The following is a 10,322-nucleotide window of genomic DNA, read 5'->3' on the forward strand; positions in this document are numbered from 1 at the left end:
CTGACGACTTACCATTAGCTCTAAATTCTAACACTGGAATTAGCTATCTGAAGAGATTATCTCCAATTCCACCCTTGGTCTTGTAGGATTACATGCCCACTAGCAGTCAACCCTTGCGTGTCCTTGACCCCCTATGGTTGCCCTTGGCATGACATTACTCCCCCCTTGGAGAAGTGTTTTCGTCCTCAAAAACAAAAGTGGGAAACTTCTTTTTAAGAACACTAATGGTTTCCCAAGTGGCACCTTCTTCAGGTCAATCTTTCCACTTGACTACGCTTGTTGACATACATGGTGACACATATGTAAATCATTATAGTCTAAGATTCGTTCATGCGGTTGGGTAGGAGGTTCAACAAAATCAACAAGAATCTGTTGGTCAATAAAATTGTCATCCCCATGCAAGCATTTACGTAAACAACTTACATGAAATATCGAAGGAATACGAGAATGTGTCGGTAATGAGAGTCTGTAAGATTGATCACCACTCACTTGAGTATCTTGAAAGGCTCATAGTATCTCAGAGATAATTTAGGTGTTGGCCCAATCTTTAGACTTTTTGAATGCTCTGGCACACACAAAAATACCTCTTCCCCTTCTATGAAGGTAACTTGCCAACGTTTCTCATCACGTACTTCTTATACCGATTTTGGGTTTGTCAAACATTTTGACAAGCCAGTTTCAGCATATCCATATGGTCTTGGATATAATCCTTGACCTATTGGAGTTTTTCAGTTGCCAATCCCACCGTAATCCAGCGACCTAGGTTGAAAACCGTACATTAGAATGAGTGAAAGGACGGAATCCCGCCGTTACATGCTTAGCACTATTTTAATCAAACTCAAGAATAGGTAGATACTCTTCCCAGCCTGATTGCTTCTTGCTAATATATGCTTGTAGCATATCCTCTAGCACTTGATTAACTCTTTCAGCCTGACCATCCGTTTCACGAACGATGATCTATTGTACTTAGGTTGTGTTGTATACCCAATCATTTAAACATAGCCCTCCAAAAATGACTGTTAAACTTGGAATCACGATCACTCACAATGTTACTTGGCAATCCATACAAGTTGTACAGATTGTCCACAAATAACTTGGCTAATTCTAGAGTCTTAATTGTTGACTGGGTTGGAATAAACTTGCATAGTTTAGTCAACCGGTCTATGACCACCCATACCAAGTCATGACCTTGTATAGTGATTAGTAAACCACAATCAAATCCATAGAGATACTTTTCTATTTACCAATAGGAATCTCTAATGGATGCAAGAGACCTCCTTCCTTTAGGCGCTCTGCTTTATTAACTTAATATTTCTAGCAATGCAAGACATAATCTTGAACATAGCCGTATAAACCTAGCCCGTAAAATTATCGTCTTATGAGAGCATAAGTCTTCTTAATGCTCGGGTGCCTTGCACTTGGACTATCGTGGAATTTATAAAGAATTTGGCACCGAATGTCCGCATCCATCGGTACACAAACTCTCTCCCCTTATGGAGTAGGTACCCATTATCGATGGAAAATTTCTTCAATCTCTGTAGTTCATCACTCGATAGAGGAGAACTGGGTGTGGAGGTTAACGACACACTACCAGCATTGGAGTGAGAAGGATCCTTCATTTTCACATGGCTCCACACTTTGGAGTATGGACCGTTATGCTCATATTTGCCCTTAAAAGAGTCCAAAAAATCACTTCGAATTTTTGTTAATAGAAGAGAGTTGATATGCATACAATTAAGAGCATCAGCTACCACATTGTATCGTCCTTTATGACATCGGAGCTTTGCATCATACTCATGAAGAATCTCAGTCCACCTGGCCTTTCGACCCTTCAAATCAGTTTTTTGTGTAAACCATTTTTGCTTTCATGGTCGAACACAATCTCAAGTTGAGCTCCATACAAATAATGCTCCAATAGCATGATTACTGGCATCCCTTTCTAAAACAAATGGCTTCAAAGGATCCACAATAGCTATAATGGGAGTTATAGCTAATGCGTCCTTGACAGCATCAAAACTTTGATGTTGAGTGGTACCCCACTGAAAGGTTTTTTCCTTGGCTTTCAGCTAGTCCGTCATCAGCACAGCAATGTGAGCATAGTTTTTAATGAACCTTCAATAAAAATTTGCAAATCCTAATTGTTCCAGATTTCTGGGCGAAGGCCACCTCTGAATGGCATCCACTTTGGATTGATCCATGTACAACTCATCAACCGAGATGACATGTCCTAGATAGTGAATTTTCTCCTTGAGAAATCACACTTCAACTTTTCGGTATATAACGTGTTTGCTCGTAGCGATTCAAACACCTGATTTAGATGATGCAAGTGCTCTTCTTTAGAGGTACTATACACAAGAATATTATCGAGAAAGACCACCTCTGAATGACATCCACTTTGGATTGATCCATGTGCAACTCATCAACCGAGATGACATGTCCTAGATAGTGAATTTTCTCCTTGAGAAAATCACACTTCAACTTTTCGGTATATAACGTGTTTGCTCATAGCGATTCAAACGCCTGATTTAGATGATGCAAGTGCTCTTCTTTAGAGGTACTATACACAAGAATATTATCGAGAAAGACGATAACAAACTTGCCCAAATATTATATTAAGATATTATACATTAGCATCATGAAAGTTATGGGCCCATTGGTTAACCCAAAGGGCATAACCAGAAACTCGTAATGTCCAAACCTTGTTCGGAATGCAGTTTTGGGTATATCAGCAAGTTGAATACGTACTTGGTGATATCCTGACCGCAAATCTATCTTAGTAAAAATACGAGCAGGAGTGAGTTTGTTGAACAACTCATCCACTCGTGGTAATGGGTACTTGTTCTTAACAGTTATTGCATTCAAAACACGGTAGTCAACACACATGTGCATGCTACCATCCTTTTTCTTCACCAATAGGATAGGAGAAGCCCATGTGAAGAACTAGGTTGAATAAACCCTCTAACTACTAAGATATTCAACAAGCTGATGTTCCACCTTAGCATACCCAAAATGACTCATTTAGTAGGGTGGTTTACTAACCGGTTTACTGCTTGCAACCACGTCAATGCCATGTTGCATAGATTGTGTCGGCAATCATCCTCATGGTAAATCATTGTAAAAGACATCTTGAAATTCCATTAACAACTTTTTAAATTGACTAGAAGCATTTGCTTGTTGAGAAGAGAGAGTAGTAACCATTGTTGTGTGTGAAGAGAGAGAAGCATGTGGCGTTGAGGAATTGTCAACAGAATCAATATTTGAAAGAAAATAACACAAAGAGTAACACAAGAAAACTTCTTCTATTGCATTATCATAAGTGAGCTTCATAAGCTATGTTGTACATATGAGTGGTGAGGAAGGTACGTCCTTCTCTTCTAGCAACAACACATGTGCGCCATGGGATTCAAACATCAAACTGTTGTGCTTGTAGCTACGCTTAAGTCATAGTCCTATGCTATGCAACCATTTTCAACCAAGTACCACATCTGCTTGCTCCATATTTATAACTTGAAAATCCAAGGATGTGGCATACCCTTGAATTTCCAACGATACAGCTCTCACTTGAGTGTCTCACACCTCGCATCATGGCCGTTCATCATCGCTACCTTGTAACTCGGAGCTTGAGGCAACTTGAGCCATTTCACTAACCCATAGAGTTAATGAAATTGTGTGTGGAACTGTCATCTACCAAGATACACACCTTGTGCCCTTGAATAGATCCGCGCATACACACTCGTTCATGTGGACCGAACGTCTATTGCCACATGGAAGTTGTTATACATCAATCATGCACCACCTCAATGTGTGTTACCTCCACATTGGAGAAACATGAGAAAGACTCAAGAGGCAACAACTGCATTGTGTTCACTGCTCTCTCCTTGCCGTGGACATTCGATTTTTCCTTGGGACAATCCTTTTTGGCATGGCCGCTTCCTAAACATTGAAAACATAACTTTTCCTTTTTTGCCTTTTGAAACTCTTCTGTAGAGAGGCGCCTTCTAGACCCATTAGGTTTCTTGGACATCTTTGAATTGGCTACTATAAACTTTCTTCTATAGTGCCCATGTTGTGTACGTGTATTACCAGGTGTATTGTTAGGCACATGAGTACTGTGCGGTCTCTTATCATCAGGATCATCGTGGATGTGAGCTTGCACTATGGCCTTCTCAAGTGTTTTGGGATCTTGAGTCTTGAAGTGATTCTTAAGCTTTTGGTGTCACCACGGATAAACCCACGCACTTACTGAAAGGTATCTAACCCCTTCAACTTGAGGATGACATCCCAATAGTGCGAGACATATTCCAACAATGATTTATGATGTCGCACGGAACACTTATCCATGTTGTACCTTTCCTTGCTACCACATTAAAGTCACATTTTAACAATATTATAAACCATGTCACTCTCTATCAGTATCACATTGCTTATTTACCAAGTAGAGCAAGGCTTGGTGGTCTACAAAGAATGTAAATCTGTCTGCCAACACTAGCTAATTTGACACATTCTTGGCTTCTAAATAGTTGTCTTTGTTGATTGAAAACAATGTTTCCAATAAATATGTGAGATGTGGGTTGATAGATACGATGTATAGGTTGGTGTCTATATTGCAGCTTATCAATATAAGAAAGATAGCATTGTCATATAGCATGCAATTGTTTATTGCCAATAATGTCCGTATTTACAAAAATCTTTTGCAATTCATTTGCTTGTGCGAAATATTGTCAAAAATCTGGAAGTTGGCTTCTTTTAGTGTTTCTCAATATGTAAATGCGTATAGACAATGCTTCTTGCCATTCAAATTGTCATGCTTTTAAAGGACATGTTAAGTACATAATTGGCACACAAACAATCCAAGGCGAAATAAATTTTGTTTTATTATCATGAGAGCCATGGGTGTCCCATGCTATTCTCAGCCAATAATATGTCACAATCCTTAGATACAAATGTTTCCTCCATCTCAGTAGAGGGTGCAACTTTCCATCCTACTGCTTTTTTGCAAAGAACAAACGAATGCGTATATTCACTTTCAATGGATACAAGAAGGAATGTCCGAAGCAACCCTCAATGAAAGTCACAAAGAGACACAATCCCTACAAAAGGAGGTCCTCATAATATCCTTTCGGCAAAGTAGACTTTGGTACAATCAGAATCAAACTAGTAATCCTCTACATTTTTATCCAAGTTTTAACTTTCATGTATATGAAGGTTTTCTGGTGCTCTCAATTACACCATGTGTTTTTCGTTGGTATAGCAAACATCTCAACTATGACCAAAGTGTGCATGCTATTACTCTATTTTGTGTCATTATCTTGCATTGTCCCCCCCCCCCCCCTTGTCCCCCCCCCCCCCCCCTTGTCTTAGAACTCTAGCATTTTGCATTTGCTTGTCAGCTCTGCACGTACTGCATGAGTCGGGGAGGACTCCGGGTGGACGTTGCAGGGGATGAGTGCTCGGGGAAGCTGGGTGTGGCAGCCTCATCGACGGTGGGGAGTGGCTCTGCCCTGCAGAGGTGAGGAGGTTTCCCCGGGAGGGTAACCTGGCCACGTTGTGCCCCCTCTCACGGCCGACTTCATCGCCTCGCCAATGTATTGCTCAAGGGCTGGCGGCGACCCCTCCCTCTTCTGGGGGAAATCCTGCACCTGGGCTTAATGATTTTCTTGTGTTGGACGGATCAAGGGCGAGCTGCCTCTCAGTGGCAGGGGAGGTTGTTCGGTGGCACCTCCGTATCCTGGATGGGATGTGATGTGCTCTGAGGTGGTATGGTGGGTGGCCTTCGGGCCTGTTGTCTACTGGTGGATCTCAAGTTCGTATTTGCAGGTGCGCTGTCTCCGTTTTTGTTGCATGTCTACAACAGGTGGGTTCGTGGCAGGGCCTTCCTGTTGGTGGCATCGACATGTGGCACTCCGATCCTGTTGATACGGTTTATGGTACTCGATGGCACTCCAATCCTGTTGATACGGTTTATGGTACTCGATGGTATGTGTCTCCGTTGGTGTTCGTCCCTTTTTTTATGCTCCTGTTACTTCTTGGTCCAGGTATGGTATGCCTTGTTTGTAGCAGGGTTCTGTGTTGGCTAATTGGCTATAGAGTCTTTGATGTGGTCTGATGGGGGATATTGTTGTATGGATTTAGAGCTTCCATGTAAAAAGCTCGGTTATGGACTGTTGTGAGGATGGCTCGTTGCCATGGACTAGTTTGGGCACGGCTAGTATCGTAATTTTTTTGTGTTTAATATAATCTACTCACAATTTGTGAGTTTTGCAACCAAAAAAAAATTTAAGCTTGTAAAGATCATTTCGTAATGAGCCATAAGCAATGATTTGTTATCTCTCTTGTCATTCAATACAGTGTTTTCTATTCAAAAATGTCCACATACAACTATCCTCCTTGAGTTTGGAGATGGAAATAAATTCTTCTTGATCCATGCAATATTCAATAAAAAAGCTGTGTTGAAATCATCATATGAATTGATTTCTTTGAATTACATGTCTCTAATTTCTTACACCCATACTAATGTTGTCATCTTATAATCTAATCAAGCCAAAGTAGGGTAACACATCATATTCAAAGATCCAATAATTAAGCCAAGGAAACTTAGCATTCACCTAATAGCTTGCTATCCCCTCCCTCACTCTTTCTTGCTTGCAATCAAACTACTCTCTCTCTACGATGTCAAGCACATTGGTGGTGCACCCTCAACACCAAGAAAGACCAGATTGTTCGTGGCGACCCCCAAGATAGACCCGCTCGACTGCCTCCAAGCCCCAAGTCAAGGAGCTGAAGAACGAGAATGAGGAACTCAAAACGCGTCTGGCTGCCCTCGAAGCGCGCCTCCAATTGCTCGAATCTCAGAAGGTAGCGGACACTGACCTCGTCCTAGCAAAGGCCAAAGAAGCAGAGCACACGTTCACTCAGAATGTGGCTTCATTAGCCACCCAAATTCAAGCAAATGTTGTTACCATCCCCTTCAAAGTGGAGGAGTGCCTACAAGAACGTCGTCGTAGGGAAGGCCTTGCTTTGATTTTACGCATTGGTGTCTTACCCTACTCTTGGTGGGAGAAGACTGACAATTTTCCTACTACCTTCACCAAGCTCAACAATGCTATCCAACTAGTCAAGGTTGACATTCCCACCATCGATTTCGTCAGTTGGGATCCCCACACCAACCAAGGGAGCCTTGTTTTCAAGACCAAAGAGGACCGCACGGCACTCTTGAAGCAAACGCACCTTCTCAAGGGCACAACCATATGGATTAGCAAGGCTCTAACCCCCGTCCCCCAACTCAAGATAAAGAAGCAAGAGTTGCAGAAGGTACGAGACGCACGGGCCACAGGTAAGTATGCCGTCTATTGTGGTGGTAGAGCCATAATCGAGGAATTTCGCACACAAAAACCCACCCGACATCCACCTCCTCTCCCTTAACCATCCCTATCCCCCTAAGCAACATTTGTTGCAATTTTGTTGTATCACCCCCTCCCGCCCCCACCCACCCACACACATCTACATGGGTTATTGCAGCCATTGTACCCTCTTAGATAAGAGGAGCCTTTATTTAACACGTTTTATTGGTCCCATAGGTCATATTTGACCTCCGAGGACGATAATGAAATCTATCTCTCTGTCTCTCTCTCTCTCACACACACACACACACATCTTCCCCCCCTCTCTCTCTCTCTCTCTCTCTCTCTCTCACACACACACACACACATCTTCCCCCCCTCTCTCTCTCTCTCTCTCTCTCTCACACACACACACACACACACACACATCTTGTCCCTCACACCTCCTATGTAAGGTTATCAATATGTACATTCGTAGAGGTTGCGACTTGGTGTAGGCTTGCCTTCTTGTAGATGGGGGCAAGATTATAGACATGCAGATTGTTAGCAATAAACCTCTATGGGTTGGGTCGCCTAAAGCATGTACCACTAATTCGAGTGGTTGATAGCTTGTATGGTTAAGGTCAGGTAGTGCATGGACCTTTAAGGCTTCATATAGTCGTTGTATTATGTCATATTTGAAATTGAGAGAGTTTCCTTGCATGTTTATTTGTATGGACTCTCTCCCTGCTCCTTACTCGTGGGCTCCTTCTCCACCATCACTATCTCCATCTCCAACACAAATTCTTGGTTTATGATATTTTTAATAGCCCTAACATCAGTCAAAAGGTGCTTTAGATGATCCCTCTAATTTTGCGTGTCGCACAACACACTTTTGGACTCTGGTGAGATGGATTTGATTCTATCATCGATGCGATTGTCGAGGCAAAAAATCTACTAGTCTCAGTCAGCTTCGCTGACTTGCACCGAAAATCCCTACCTCTATTGCCTCGGGTTGGAGATACCATTAGTGCTTGTTTTCGAGTCTCCCTAGATGAAGAGAAACAAGAGAAATTTCAATATCGTAAGAACAATAGCACGAGACCTCAAAGATCCATCCGATAAGTCTTGACACTCAAAACTTGATAGTCTAGAGGGAATTGAGATAATCGACCTACCACACTTGAGTGACAAAAAGGTTAGTTCTATCGCAATTTTTTGTTCTTATCACCCCCACACAAAAGAACATTTTAATGTCCTTCCTACGATCCTAAGAGACATCAAAGATCTATCAAACGAGTCTTGAACTCAAGACCAAATACTCTAAAGTGTACGCTTTGTTTTCGCAAAAGTGACATGGATTTGACTTTCATGGTCCTTGTGTGAACAAAGCAACCATACAATATATTTATCCTCTTCCAATCACAAAGCATGTCTTGGAGAAGGCAACAAGAAAAGAGGATTATAGCTTTTTGGATGGATTCTTAGATTATAACCAGTTGCGTAAACACCCTGTAGAGAAACACAAAATAGATTTTGCAATTGAATGGAACATATTTGCATAAGGAATCATGCCATTTGGGTCCAACTACTTTCCAAAAACTTATGCAATTGCAAAATACCTAAGAATTTTCTTGGAAATTTACACTGGCAACCTCCCGCCCTTTGGTCGCATTTATCTTGGCAAGGAGCTCACTTGGATCACTTAAAGGATTTGTTTATATCCTGAGAAATGTGTATTTATGGTTAACTTTTTTGGGACAGTGTCTAAAACTGTGATTTTAAACAAATCAAGAAAAGTTAAAAGCCATCACTGACTTGGCTAGCCAACCACAATTTGTGAAGTTGACTACATATATGCCATTGTAGCTACCCCTCTAAATGGCTAAGTTACCAACTACAATTGGATTGATGAGTGTGTAGTCTTTTCAAAAAGTAACGGATCATTGGTGTCCACCATTATTAAAGATATCAAACTGAAACAAGATCTTTCATGTGTACAAAGATGCTTCTAACTTTTCCATTGGTTGTGTATTGGTTCATCCTGATGAAGGGACAATGGACTTTCCAATCTACTATGCTATTAGAGAGCTAAATACTACAAAAAGACTTACATAACCATTGAGAGAGAAGGGATAGGGATGATATACGCTCTTAAGAAATCTTGGCATTCTCTCTTGCGCAACGGGTATGCATCACTCAATAAGCTTGCACAATAAAGCCATTTATATGTGGCCTAGCAAGCTCTATGGCAAATTAAATGCCACCTTTGATCACAAAAACCAAAGGTACCAATCAAAAAGACTAGTTTGATAAATATTTGGACTGAATATTCTTACCATTTGGAACATGAATGGTCAAGCGGGCATATTATTTATCTTGCCAATCCTTACAGCCCTTTAAGGTGAGAAAACATGCTTCATTTGAGATGAAACATATACTCTAAGACCAATTTTGAGAGGTCTCAACTTACACTTGTGCCACTTTAAATTTCAAAAATGCCAATTTGAGGAAAAACCCTACAAAGATTTTGAAAAAATATTGCAAAAACAGTAATCTCAAATTTTTAAAGTTCTCTTTCAAAAAAATGGTCAACAGGAATTATGTGTGGCTAAGAAAATGACTTTTCCACAGCACTAACCTAACTATATGATGGTTGAAATATCTAAAGAAGTGAGACATTGTGCAAGGATAGAAGCTAATGCACACACGACCATCAGTTATTTGGGCCAATTGGGAGCTACTGACAAACGTTCAACTCTCCCAAAAAGGAATTCCATGTGTTGCACCCTCCCTATACTTCCTTGGAAACTCGACATGGCAAGTCGCTTGTTGGCAACTAGTTGCCAACCTCGCTCCCATGTGAACTAGCTAAAAGCTTTCCAAATCTCAAATGTCACCACTATGCATCATCAATTGGGGTCAAATTATGATGGACATGATACTTAGTATATAAAGAAACGTGGAGACGGGAGGACCGTTGTTGGAAATCCCAATCTTATA

This window comes from Adiantum capillus-veneris, chromosome 9 (assembly GCF_014529385.1).
Source record: "Adiantum capillus-veneris isolate H3 chromosome 9, ASM1452938v2, whole genome shotgun sequence".
Taxonomy (NCBI): domain Eukaryota; kingdom Viridiplantae; phylum Streptophyta; class Polypodiopsida; order Polypodiales; family Pteridaceae; genus Adiantum; species Adiantum capillus-veneris.